This window comes from Vicugna pacos, chromosome X (genome assembly GCF_048564905.1).
Source record: "Vicugna pacos chromosome X, VicPac4, whole genome shotgun sequence".
Taxonomy (NCBI): domain Eukaryota; kingdom Metazoa; phylum Chordata; class Mammalia; order Artiodactyla; family Camelidae; genus Vicugna; species Vicugna pacos.
In genome coordinates, this window is record NC_133023.1 from 84,463,923 (window position 1) to 84,478,653 (window position 14,731).

At 40.5% G+C, this 14,731-nt stretch overlaps 1 long non-coding RNA gene across 1 annotated transcript in view; it reads left to right on the forward strand.

The window, feature by feature from the left end:
• Positions 1 to 9,964: 9,964 nt before the first annotated feature.
• The window catches only part of LOC140691876 (uncharacterized), a 457,385-nt gene continuing 452,618 nt past the window's right edge, over positions 9,965 to 14,731 (forward strand). Inside the window, exon 1 of the long non-coding RNA XR_012067505.1 lies at positions 9,965 to 9,999. This is a non-coding gene — a long non-coding RNA (uncharacterized lncRNA). The remainder of the gene's footprint in view (positions 10,000 to 14,731) is intronic.

A 14,731-nucleotide genomic window follows, 5' to 3' on the forward strand; every position in this document is an offset into this window, starting at 1 on the left:
CAATGCTTCAGTCATATAGGAACATACATATATTTGTTTTCATACTCTTTTTCACTGTAAGTTACTTCAAGATATTGAATATAGTTCCCTATGCTATAGAGTATAAACTTGTTGTTTATCTACTTTATGTATATTAGTTAGTATCTGCAAATCTTGAACTCCCAGTTTATCCTTTCCCACCCCCTTCCTCCCCTGATAAAACATAAGTTTGTTTTCTATGTCTGTGAATCTGTTTCTGTTTTGTAAACAAGTTCATTTGTGTCTTTTTTAAAGATGTAAGTGATATATGGTAATTTTCTTTCTCTTTTTGGCTTACTTCTCTTAGAATGACAATCTCCAGGTCTATCCATGTTGCTGAAAATGGCATTATTTTATTCTTTTTTATGGCTGAGTAGTATTCCATTGTATAACTATACCACAGCTTCTTTATCTAGTCATCTATTGATGGGCATTTGGGTTGTTTCTGTGTCTTGGCTATTGTAAATAGTGCTGCTATGAATGTTGGAGTGCATGTATCTTTTTGAATTAAGGTTCTCTGGATATATGTCCAGGAGTGGGATTGCTGGATCATATGGTAAGTCTATTTTCAGTCTTTTGAGGAATCTCCATACTGTTTTCCATAATGGCTACAGCAAACTGTATTCCTACCAGCAGTGTAGGAAGGTTCCCTTTTCCCCACAGCCTCTCCAGCATTTATTGTTCGTGGACTTTTGAATGATGGCCATTCTGACTGGTGTGAGGTGATACCTCATTGTAGTTTTGACTTGCATTTCTCTGATAATTAGCGATATTGAGCATTTTTTCATGTGCCTATTGGCTATTTGTATGTCTTCATTGGAGAATTTCTTGTTTAGGTCTTCTGCCCATTTTTGGATTAGGTTGTTCGTTCTTTTCTTATTAAGTTGCATGAGCTGTATATATGTTCTGGAGATTAAGCCCTTGCCAGTCTCATCTTTTACAAATATTTTCTCCCATTCTATAGGTTCTTTTTGTTTTGCTAATGGTTTCCTTTGCTGTGCAAATAGATTTGGTTTTAACATTTACCCCCACATGTGATCTTGGAAAACTTACTTATTTCTAGGATTCAGTTTTATCATCTGTATAGTTGGAGTAATGATTACCTAGCTATCTTACAATGTTGCCCTGAGAATCAAATAAGATAATGAGGGGAAAGTCCTTTTTCATACTGTGAAAGCTTACACACACAGGGTTTTATTTTATCAATAATTTTTACATTTAACTATTGGACAGATGCTATTGGGTAGTCTCTCAGGCCTTCAGAAAGAATCATCTAATTTGGTTTTGGAGGAGTCAGTTGTTTTCAGCTGTGTGGAGTTACACACTTCCTCCCTGGCTGAGTTGATACAGCACCTTCAGTCAAGATTTGAGATAGGTAGATGGAATGAGATAGGATTATATTTAGGATATTAACCAGTTAAACCAGTTGTTGAAAATGTTTTCTTAGTTTGATTTTTGCCTTATAAGTTGATTAATATTTCTAAGTATATATTTTTGTGTTGCAAAGTCTAATAATATTTTCTTTATTATGGTTTTAACATCATAAATTTGCAAATATTTTCTCATCCAGAGATAAATTTTATACTTCTTTTTTGGAAGTCTTCTGAATGTTTACATATAACTCCTTAGTCCATTTGGAGTTAACAGAGACACATGAGTTGATTTTTTAAACAGCTCCCCTACAACACCACTTGTTAAGTAATTATTCCCCTCTATAATGATGGGTAGCCATGTCCCCTTCAGCACTTTCTTTAAAGGTAAAAGAGATGCGAGAGAAATGCATATTCTACCAAAATTTCAAAGCTGAAAAGGCCTTTAGATATTGAATCTAAGACCATTCTTTTTTAAATGAGGAAGCTAAGGCCTAAAGCTGCTGATGGGCGTCCCCAAGGTCATACCACTTAATGGAGGAGCCAGGACTAGAACCAATCTCCTGACCTTTGATCTAAAGTTGAGACAGACCCTGTACATGCAGCTTCAGGAGAAACTTGACACCTGAAAGTTTATTTTCTAGGCACAAAGTAAATGGCCATGAGTTATGGGTCTCTGAAAGCCCCAGACCAGCCATCCTGATCCTCAGTCAGCAAGTATTTACTAAACACCTACATATAATGCCTGGTGCAATACCTTGCCAAGGATGGAGAAGTGCCGTCATCTCTGGCAAGAAGCATCTCACAGTCTATTTGGGGGAAAAGACTGCATGTTGAGAATAAAGGAAAAAAAGAGAAGCCACTGACATTCAGAACTGGAGTGACACAGCAAGGCCATGTTATTTTCCTATTGGACATAAAATTGTCATTTTAGAACACCAATATCAGACAAGGTCCCTGAGACCATGATGAAAGGAGATAAGACAAGGTCACTTTAATTTTAAGTGGGCATGAAAACAAGGTTGCTCATTACTAAACAGATTTTTAGACTCTCTTGGCTAAAATGAGTGTCCACCACTCCTTTACCAATTACAGCTTTATCCTGATTCTAGTCTCCTCTCTCTGTAGATAAGATTTATTCAAATAAATAGTAAAAATTGGTATTTATTCAAATACCAATTACAGAATTGCTCCTGCTATCTAAAGGCATCCAATCTAGAGCAAACTCCCATTTCCTTCAAAGCTTCCCAAAATTACTCAACCAAACCCCAACTCCTATAATAGGTTCTTTCTGACACTTGTTATTAAGACATCACATGATTCCACCAAGGTGTATGTTCTCCCTCACTGCTATGAATAATAAACCCAACTTGCTCAACTGTAGGCACATTCCTGTGATATTTGGCTGGAGGACATTGACAGTGTAGAAACATTTCCATCTTAACATACATTGACTCAAATAAGTCAGGAGGCACCACAATTGATGGGCTTTTCTCAGAAAAGGCTTCCCAGAGGAGGGGGAACTTGGCCTCAAAAGATGGGCAACACTTTCTGAGGACGGTAAAGGCAAGACGTTGTCTCCACATGGCCCTTGTTAAAATGTGCTCATAACCTCAGCGGGACCCTGAGCCTTGGGATACGGAAGGAAAGCAGATGTTGCTCCTGGCCAGAGGGCAGACCTGGATGATGTGATGGAAGTCCTGTGGTGAGGAGGTACCTAATAGGTCCCCCCATTTCCTACTGCAGGCTATGACCAGGGCTGTCTCTACTCTTCCTTAGCAGAAACACATATGGGTTATTACAAGATACTGAATATAGTTCCCTGTGCTATACAGTAGGTCCCTTTTATTTATTTTATATATAGCAGTGTGAATCTGTTAACACCAAACTTCTAATTATCCCTCCTCACCACCCTTTCCCCTTTGGTAACCATAATTTTTCCATGCCTATGAATCTGAACAACTATAATCCTTTTTTTTTCATTTTCATATTCCGAGAAACTATAATTCTTAACTCTCCTCTTTGACTAGAGATTCCTACTCCCCAACCATTAAATAGGAAGTTGGCTGTTGATTGTAAATAAATGTTCCTTATGATGTTAAGAAAGTTTTTTGTTCCTCTGTTATTAATAGCTTTGTGGCTTTTGGTGTGCTTTCTGTCTGGTCCTCAGTTTCATCTTTTAAAAAAGATATTATTTACCACCTTATAGAGTTTTTGTGAATATTAAACATGATAATGTATAATGAACATTATCAGAATTAAGGGTTATTAGTGAGGTTTGTCAGTCTCCTTGTTTTCTAAGCATGTAGTTTTTTCAGAGGATGTAGAATTCTAATTGGTCCTCTTGTCCACCTTCAATCAGTAAATGCTTGCCCTCTGTAAGAAGAAATGCCTCCTCCCACATTTTTATGTTCTTAGGCGTTTTCATGGGAAGCTTCCTCCTAAATTGTCCATGGCTGTCCCCTCCTTGGAATTCAAGTTTTAGTCAAAGAGCACTCACAAGGACCCTCCCTGATTGCTCTAACTAAAGCTGTCACCCACTGCCACCCCAGTCACTCTCATATCACCACCTTTTCTATTTCCTTCATAGCTTTGAACTTTCCCATTTAACACATTTTTATCTTTGTTTTTATTACCCCATCCCCACTCCCCCCACCTCACCAACCACCACCAAGAGTTAAATGCCACAAAGGCAGGGCTTATTGTCTGGCTTCTTCACTGATGTGTCCCCCAAACACCTAGAATGGTACCTGGAACATAGTAAATACTCAAACATTTATGAAATAAAACAACTTGCTTTCACTGTATTGGTTAATTGTACAAGGTACACAACCAAATTTTATTATGTTGTAGGATGACATTTATGAATTTGGAAAGCCCCCAATGGGTGAGATTAAAGTTAAGCTTTGAATATCTGTAAAGTGTTGCTAATTTCCCTAGATACCAGTATATCTCATGTTGCCAGAGGCTATAACTATCTTTAGATTGAGGGGGGGCAACTTCATTGGAAAAAATGTCCTTTAATTTGCTAATTAAAAGTATATATAAGATTGCAGTGAACTGCACCAGTGTTAATGCTTGTTTGCCTTGTGGTTAACTCACTTCAAACTGCAACTTCTGGAGGTCAGAGAGGTTACATGTTAGCCAACTTGCTGTCTTTTCATATAGTGTAAGTTTAAATTGTCTAACGTTTTCTTCCCCTGCTTTGCCACAGGGTCTGAAATTGCCCATCTTACAATCATTTCTTATGTCCCTTCAGAGACAAGTGCATTGTAAGTTAACATGGTATCCCAATCTACCTGAAACTATCGTTAACCAGGTAATTACTTCAAGGCAGGGTCTGGAGGAAGTAGAACAGAAATTTTGAGAGGAAGCAAGGACTAGAGGAATGAAGAAAAGATCTGGGGCATAGGGTGCTCCCAGGGAAGGGAGTGCTGTATGAGGAGTGACTGTGGGGAACCCTGATTTTAGGTGTCTGGAGATAATAGTGGGGCTGTGGTGGGGGACAGAGGTCTCAAGGTGTGCTTGAGAATGAAGAAGAGGGCATTGGAAAAAGAGGCAAAGGAGGTAGGGATGCAAGTGGTATCCGCTTTTCATAGCTTTGCCTCAGGCCAACTTGTCTTTGGAGGTGCTTTAAGACAGAAAGATGAATAATAGCCTTTGAAGTTCCAAATAGTGAGGAGCTCGTGATGTAGGGAGCTGATGTGAAACAGAATATGAAGTATGCTGTTATAACATACGGGAGAGGAAGTCATTAATGCCATCCAGATTAAGTATCTAAGTAACCTTAACTAAGTGTAGAAACAAGGCTTTCTTCCCCAACTCCCTTTCTCTGATCAACTACCTTTTCACTCACTTTCTCATCTAGATTTTAGAGATGAGGCCCGTTTACTACTTAGTCACACATAAAACTATGGCAATATTAATATGAACACTAATATAAACCTCCTCAGTGCCCATATAATCTCTCTCTAGCTTAAGAAAGAAAACATTAGAAATGGAGTTGATGCTGTGCGCATACTTTCCTCAAATAGTAACCAGTATCATGAATTTGGGGTTTCATTCCCATGTACACCTTTATCCTTTGCCTACATTTCTTGGAATGAAATATGTTGTTAAATATATACTCACATCCCAAAGTATATAGTATTTTTGCACATTTTGAAACTTTATATAAATGGCATCACAGTATCTGTATTCTTTTGCTGCTAGCTTTGTGCCTTACACTTTTTTCCACTACCACCACCCAGGCATTACCCTCAGAGGCGTATGTGGCTCAGGCCCTGGGGAGTTCCAGTCTCCTCCCTATGTGAGTCCTTGCCATCTTTGTGGCCTTACCTGCAACACTTTCAAGCCAGTGAATTAAGGTTGTCTTACCTTAGGTGAAGGCCGGCTTCTTTCACTGTTGTCTTAGCCAAAGCACAGGGTTGAGCTCAGCTGCGTGATGAGCTTTGAAAACCACACTTTGAAAACCACTGCTCTAGAACATCTTTTCCCCCTCGATATTATAGCCTTCCTTCAATAAAATAATCTGATATAAGCTTACCAAGTGAAAAGATAGCATTCCTAGAAGGTAGAGTGGTACAAAAACTGCTTTGTGAAGTTAAAATATACTTCATGACAAAGTACAAAATGAAGACAAGACTTTATTAACACCCCAGTGATTAATCACCTGACCCTAAGTTCCCTCTAATTTACCTGCCCAAACAAAGATCCTCAAATAAACTAACAATTATTGAAGATGGGCTTACTGGAATTCTTAACCATGCACACGGTCAGGTTAAAAGTGCATTGTTCACTAGTTAATACAAGAGACTACCTTTCTGCAGCACGATGAAGGCACAGGTCACGCAGGCTAGCTTGAAAAATACTTCAGTTGGTTTCTCAAGAGTATTTTCTAAACCACTCCTGATTTCCATTAAAGATTCTGATATTTTACAGCTGTAGGCTTACAGCTATGACAAAAGTACTTCACAAGAACCAAACTATGGAACTTCAAGGATGCAGTGAATTCTATATCTGGCAGAAAAGTGGGGAACCATTGAAATTCTAAGAAGAAAGCACTAGTTTAAAAACCTTTAAAGAAAAAAAACAAACAAAAAACCAAACTTCTTACTACTTAGGGTAAAAAAAAGCTGTAAGTAATGCAGACTGTATTTAAGCTATTCTTAATGGTATATAAGAGCACCCCCACCCCCACCCCGGCTCACCGCAGCTTGCACTCTACAAAGTAGTGTTTGTTTTAGGGTTCTCCTTCCACTTCTGGTTAATCTTTTTCTTCCTCTTCCTTTTCTTCTTTTCACTTGATTCTCCCACTGTGTCATAGTCATCATCATTCTGTGTATCTTGTCCTGCCAAATGTGATATGGATTATGGGACTGTTACTGATGAAAAGAACCCCAATTGAAGATCTTCAAGAATTTTAGCTATAACAACCCCACTTAGCTTTATAAACTTGGACATTTCAGGAGTTCAAAGGTAATTGAAGTATGAATCTTTGGAAGTTGATTTGTACCCTATTCTAGAAATCTCCTTTCCTTTGCTATCCTGTTGCTTAATGCCTTCTGAGTGACAGTCTTCTTTTCCTTCCAGTGTATTTGGCACCCAATGTGGCCTATAACTTGTGGTCCATGAGGAAAGAAGCATCAGAATTACCTGGGTACGACTTTATCATATATGTTTTAGTCAACACCTAATTTGAGAAATGTTTACTGGGTTCAGAGAAATTCTGTGAAACTCAGGCTCACCAGCATCTGAGAACTTGAGCTAAATACCTTTCAGTTGCTCTAAAATAGATGCATCGAGTTTCTGAATCATATTTCTGAGCAACTCTGCATTCTTCAAAACTTTCACCCCTAATTAAAGAATTCTTTATGGTAGATTTTACCTTCAGACTTTTTCTCAAGTTTTGTCTTTATTTCCTCAACAACTCTCCTCAACACCTGATTTCCATTTATTTTCATCTTCTATAGGCTCATAAAGATGATTTTGTATCTCTTATCAAACAGGTTGATAGAGACAGGCATATTTTCTCTCAGTTTCACGAACTACATTATAATGTTTGGATTTTATTTTTGTCTGTTCTGATGCAGGAAAAACAGATGTGGGGCGTGAGGAGGGCCATGTCCCAAGCTTCGGTTGAGCCCCTGGGATGTGCCCCGCCAAGTGAGGGTCCTGGCTTTGCGCAGTAAAGAATTCAAGAGTAAGCCACAGTTGAGTAAAGGTAGATTTATGTAGAGATACATCAAAAGGCAAGAGAAAGGCCATGAGGAGTGGGGGTTGGGTGCTCAGATTTGATTAAAAGTAGGTACACATCCCATAGACAGAATGTGAGCCATCTCCGAGGAAAGGGAGTGAGGGGGCGGCCAGGAGGCATGTTGCCAGTTTTTATGGGCTTAGTGGCTTCATATGCTAATAAGTGGAAGGACCAGTCATGCTAATAAGTGGAAGGACCAGTCTAACTAGCCTGGGGAAGGGGCTGGGATTCCCAGGAAGTTGGCCATTTCCCACTCTTTGACCTTTTGTGGCCTGCCTTGGGACTGTCATGGCACCTGTGGGAATGCTATTCATAATGAAGCTCAGAGTCTCCTAGAAGTCAAATCTCCCACCATCTTGAGCTTCAAGGCCTACTGGGGGTTGAATCTTTCACCATTCTGGTGTTAGTTGCTATGTTATTCCTTGAATAGCTGTGCCCTGTCCCCTTGCTGTCTCAGTTCTATTTGGAGTATTCTGAAGATATTAAGTCACTTAACGACATTAGGCAAATTCTGAAAGAAGTTTGCAAATGCTGCAATTGAATCACCGTATCTTTCTTGGGAAGCTTCATCAGTTTGAGGAATTTGCCTGCCCTCAGTTTTTTTTCATGATGCCCCCATTCGTGGCACATTCTGATACAGGTGTACAGCCTCTGTGGCAGGAAACAGAACCTCCTGAGCACAGCTTGAGGGCCTCTTGCTTTCCCACCTCAGTGCCTTTATCTTCCTTCTCATTAGCTGTGAGGCCAAGTTGCTCAAGTGTCCTCCATCCCAGGAGGGTGTGGATGGTGGAAGGTGATGGACAGCCCCGCGGCACCATGGTCTAACTTTCTGGTGCTCTCAGCCTTCTTGAGCTGCCTCCTGCACATCAAGGTTAATGTCTTCAACACTCCCCGGGACATCAGTGACCCCTTCCCCTCCTCCCCTCCATCCTTCACAGCAGCCGCTTCTGGTTGGCCAAATGGAGCCAGTTCTATGTTACTTTCATCAGACATGTTGGGGGAAGCCAGATGCCTCCTCTGAGTTTCTTCCTGGGGTCTGCACGCAGAGAGGAGCAGTGAGCCTCCTCATAAGAGCTCGGGCTGGGAAGCAGGGCCCAGGTGAGAGCAAACAGCGAAGCTGGCAGCAGCGCTGCTGCTGGGGTGAGGGTGACGGCTTGTGGTTGAGGCAGTAGCTGCCACTGCTGGGTGACCGGGATTAGGCAGTGAGGGCTGAGGAGCAGAGACCCTGGTCGCCCCTCAAAGTCTGGGCGGCCTCAACGCAGGGCAGGCCGTCAGCGTCAGGCCAGCGGATTCCCTCCGTGGCAGCCAGCCTTGAGCTGGCGTTTAAATCTGGCCAAGGTCAGGGCAAGTGCACGGGGAAGCAGCCAGGCTCAGAAAAGCTGAAGAGTTGGCCCCTGCTGTTCCCTCCAACAAGTTTCTCCAGCTGGTCCTGGAGGCCTCTAGGTCTAAGTTCATTTGCTGAGAAAAGGTGATTGACGGGCCTTCTCTTGCTCACCCCACCCCAGCCCACCCCCACCAGTTTGCTTTTGTGAGGAGGGGCTCATTGCTCCTCTCAGCGGGCAGACCCCAGGAAGAAAGCCTACTTATGGTTACCAGCATGCCATATGCAGATGACTTGAGACAGGCAGCTTTTAACAAACACAATAGGTAGAAACTCCCCAAGGGGAAAAAGGTGTTTCCTCCCACTAATACCAACTCCAATCAAGCTTTTCCTTTTTTGTTCTTTGGTCCCAGGTCAAGCAGACAGCATGATTTTGTGCAAAACGTCCTGGGGATGAGGGCTCAGATACAAACAAAAATGTTTTAGGTCTTGGGGGGGAACCTTAGAAATCATGGAATCCAGTGGCTCTCCAAAAGCTGAGTGTGCATAAGAATCACCTGGAGGGCTTGTTGGCCCTCAGGTTGCTGGGCCCCACCCCAAGAAGTCAGGATTCCAGGGTCTAGGGTGACTTGAGAATTTGCATTTGCAACAAGTTGCCACGGGAACTTTTAGAACCAAAGTCTAACCCTACCCAGCTGGGTTTCAGCATTGAGTTTAACAATCACCAGCTGTTACGAGTTTGCAATCTGAGTTTGCAATCTGAAGTGGCTTTTCTGGGCCTCCCTTTTCTCATCTCCGCAATTAGTGTGATAACCTGTGTCCTGCCTACCTCACAGAGGTGTTTAATTTACAGAGTGGCTGCTATTGGGTAGTTACTCGGGCTTTTAGCAAGATCCCTCTGATTCGGTGTGGAGCAGTCACGTGCCTTTCAGGTCTGTGAACTTAGAAACAGTTCCCCCGGGTTGCTGGGTCAGAGTTTACTGCTGCGTTTCATTTTGCCGAGGATGAGAGAGGGAGATGCCGTCAAGCTGGGGGTAGGATGTATACCATTCTTTTTTTGTTGTTGTACTTTTCTCATTTGCATTTGCCTCTTAGCTTTGTTAATATTTCTAAGTATATTGGTTTTCCTTTTTCATGTAGAAAGTGTCTCAGTGTTTTCCTTTTCTGTTTCTCCCATATTCTTTAAGTTACAAAATTATTTACCATCTGATAAGATCATGCAAGGATATGTTCTATTATTTTTTTGTAATTTTTTACCTTGTATACCCTTATCCCTCAGGAGTTACGAAGTTCAGCGCTCCGTTGGATTTTCTTGTTTTTCTCTTTTTTCCGAAACAGCTAAGCCAACGCTGGCATCATTTGTTGAGTAATCCCTTTCCTCTCCCTTGTCGTGTGCTTGTGCATTGTTTAGTATTTGACAAAATAGAATAAGTGGGAGTGAGATTTGTGTCTAAGCCCATTTTATTTCAGGTGGGGAAGCTGAGGCTCAGGGTAGCTAACTGGTATTTCTATGGTCATGCTATTTAATGGAGAAGCTATGACTACAACTCAGATCTCTGAATTCTAATCTGGATTGGAGATATGTCTCCTTCTTGTCTACCCAACTTTACTTCTTTGGGGATTGACTAATATCTCTTTGCTTTTTTGTCTTGCTGGGACATAGCCTGTGTTATTTTTCTAATATTTGAAGAGATGCTAATAACCATATTTTTAATGTGTAGTCTCCTGAAATTTAAGATTTGGGCTTAACACAGTGTGCTTTCAGCCCACGTGTGACCATGGATTGCTAATTTTTGATCGTCTTTAAAAAAGTGTTTTTAGCACTGGCATGGGATTTGTAGCCTGACTTCTTTCTGTTCTAGCTATCCCAAGTATGGATCATTTAGCTAACATCAGAAGAGAAGTGTTTCCTTATGCTTTTTCTTTCTAGCAGAGCAACTTGTTAGTGTTCCTATAAGAGCTCAGCTGAAGCAGAGCAACTTGTTAGTGTTCCTATAAGAGATCAGCTGAATTAAATTATCGTAATTAGTTTATGGCATTAATGCCATTTCTGATAGTTCCGTGATTTTATTGACTTGAGTTGTAATCTAGGACTGATTCAGGAAAAATGGATGTGGGTCGTGAGGAGGGAGGGCCACGTCCCAGGCTTCGGTTGAGCCCCTGGGACGTACCCTGCCAAGTGTGGGTCCTTGGCTTCGCACAGGAAAGAATTCAAGAGCGAGCCACGATTAAGGTAGATTTATTTAGAAATACATCAAAAGGCAAGAGAAAGGCCACGAGGTGTGCTTGTTGGGTGCTCAGATTAGATTAAAAGTAGGTACACACTCCATAGACAGAATGTGAGCCATCTCCGAAGAGGGGGAGAAGGGAGGAGGCCAGGAGTCCTGCGTTGCCAGTTTTTATGGGCTTAGTGGCTTCATATGCTAATAAGTGGAAGGACCAGTCTAACTAGCCTGTGGAAGGGGCCGGGATTCTCAAGAAGTTAGCCATTTCCCACTCTTTGACCTTTTGTGGCTAGCCTTGGGTCTGCCATGGTGCTTGTGGGCCTGTTATTCACCATGCTAATATATTAGCATGGGCGTATAATGAAGCTCAATGTCTACTAGAAGTCAAATCTCCCACCATCTTGAGCCTCACGGCCTACTGGGGTTTGAATCCTCAGCCATCCTGATGTCAATTGTTGTGTTGTTTCTTGAATGGCTGTGCCTTGCCCCCTTCCTGTTTCAGGATTAGACCAATACACAGCAGGTTACCCTTCATTGTAGTTCCTGGGGTGATGAAAATCCAAGGCCCATAATGGACTTAGTGAGGTAATGGAGATACAAGTGTGCTTGATTTTAAGGGAAACGAACAGAGTAATTGCATACTAGTGCATTTTCCTTTCATACAGCTTTTCCTTAACTCAGTGACAGCCCTAGCAAAGCTTTCAGTATCCATCCTTACCAATAACAGTTTCACAAAAACTTTGAGTCCTTTGGCTTCTTGCCTGAATTTCTGTTGGCTAACAAATATGCTATTAATATTTAGACAGTAGGCCACTGATGCACTGTTTAATTAAGAAAGTGATACCAGAGTGGGGACTATGAGACTTTATAATATGGAGAATAAAAAGATGAAGCATTTAGGGGGCGGTATGGCTTGTTGTGTTGGAAGATGAAGGTTATTGTAAAAGTGTTTCACTTGGTTATGCTATATGGCCTTTCAGAAATGGTTTGGAATTTGGTGATGGGATGAAGAAAACTTAATCCACTTCTGAGCTCTATTACTTTCTCCTAGTTCAAGCTTTAAGGCTCTCTCACCTTGATTATTGCAATGTCCTCGTAACTGGTCTCCCTGCTTCTACCATTACTATATTTCAGTCTATTCTCAATACAACAGTTGGAGTGATACTATTCATAAATCAGATCATGTCCAAAACCCTCTTTCCAGTGCCTCCCATATCATGTTAAGAGAAACCCAAGTAATTCCAGTAGCCTTATAGACCTCTTCATGATCTGGACCCTCATTACTTCTCTGACCTCACCTTCTCTCCCCATTATACTCTGTTCCAGCATCAATGTCTGTGCTTACACAAACTAGGCATTTTCTTTCTTGAGACATGATCTTGGAAATGAGTAACTCTTTTTGAGAGTTTTTTCCACTATACTTCATTGCTTGATAGCACCTTAAGACTTTAGGGCCAGAGATTTTGGCTTACTCTTGCTCGAAAACTGAGACCCCACCATTCAGAAAAGGGCAATGTGAAATAATATGAAAAACTCCCCAAATGTCCTACCCTTAAGGTAGGTTACTTTATCAGTTGTCATCACATTCCATCTCTTGTATAGTGCATAAAAATTTACGAATATTTTCACAAGCTCTTTCCTTTTTAAGGTTGGTTTTGGGAGACAGTATCTTATAATAAAGGCTGCTTGCTTAGTTTTTCTGTAAGAACAAATGTTAGCCTAAGTTGGCTCAAAATCTGCATTATAGTAGACTCCAAAATGCTGGAGTGTTTGAAGTTAATGTAGGAGTTGTCTAGTTCAAGTTATCTAATAAACATAAATATGCATAAAAACGTGTAAGTCTTTTTAATTCTGAAAGAGCATTAATGAAATCACTAATAGTAATCCAGACAAAATAGGAATAAATATGGATTACTTGGCAAATATCCCATGGCTCCTTCAGAAAGATCATACTTGTAGCTGATGTGTCTTTTTCTTTTTTCCCTACAAATAGGAACCCCATATAATTTGTAAGAATATATGACATAGGGCAAACATTATTTGAAATTTGGGTTTACTAGCTCTTATGAGCTTTGGGAAAATAATGGAGTAATAATTGCCTTTAAAATTTTTTTAACCTGGTCTTGCCTTTACCTTTTCACCTTGAAAGATGGAGTAGTCTTTAGGGAAGAGACGGTAAATTGCTAAGAAGCCTGCAAAGCTAAGGGTTTTGGTCTGCTTAGTTAGAATATGGGTGAGTTTTCTATTGTTGTATACAGCAAGGTGTTCTTTTTTGGGCCCTCATACTGTTAGGCAAATTTTAGGCTTGTGAGGGGGAAAGAAAGCAAAACAAATGTTGCCGGTGGGAGAGATGAGGTTCTTGCTGCTTTTTCCTTCCTTTCCTTGGGGTGACCAGTAACCATCCAACAATTGCAGTTTCCTGAGAGTTGGGTGATCTAGAAAGAGAAACATTGCCATAGGCTATGTTTTTCTAATTTGGCTATGGATAAAAATCAACCAGAGGTACTTGTTAAAATACAGATTTCTGGTATCAGAATTATTGTAGATAAATGCTGAGAATCTGTACTTTAACAGTGGTGCAGGTCATTTTGATGCATAGTTTGAGAACCATTGGTTTGAACTGAAGGCTGTGGTCTTTAGAGTCAGGTGAATTTCATTTCAAATTCAAGCTTTCACACATACTAACTGAACTTAGAATCCAATCTTCTGTTATCATACCCTTCTAGTTCCATACTATGCTGTGTGATGATCGCCTCTCAACTGCATATGCTTAATTACATAGGTATCTAGTTTATTCTTTCTAGTGTACAGAAAAATCTTGGCATTAGGGTGAAGGCTAATGTGCTATAGCAACAAAAAATTCCATCAACTTAAGTAAGGTAGTTTTTTCATTAATGAGTTCACAGATCATGAGTGGATCAGGCCTGGCGGGGTGGCTTTCCTTCACACAGTCATTCATGGAGTTAGGTTTCTTCCATCTTGTTGTGCCACCATTTTCTGGGGGTATAATCCTTGTCTATATGGTTAAAGGTGGTTCACCTCCAACATCGTGTTCTTGATTTCAAGAAAGGGGATAAAAAAAGAGTGTAGGCATATCTTGCTTTATTGTGCTTCACAGATTCTGCATTTTTTACAAAATTAAAAAAAATACAGTTGATATACAATATTAGTTTCAGGTGTACTACATAGTGATTCGATACTTGTGTACATTATGAAATGATCACCATGAGTCTAGTAATTATCTGTCCTCATATAAAGTTATTAAAATATTTTTGACCATGTTCCTTATGTTGTATATTACATCCCTGTGGCTTATTTCATAACGAGGTTTGTACCTCTTAATCTTCCTCACCTGTTTTCCCCTCCCACCCCTCCCATCTGACAACCACCTCTTTGTTCTCTATATCCATGAGTCTGCTTTCATTTTATTTTGTTTCAGATTCCCCTTATATGAGATCATATGGTACTTGCCTTTCTCTGACTTATTTCACTTAGCGTAATATCCTCTAGATCCATCCATGTTGTTGCAAATGGCAAGATT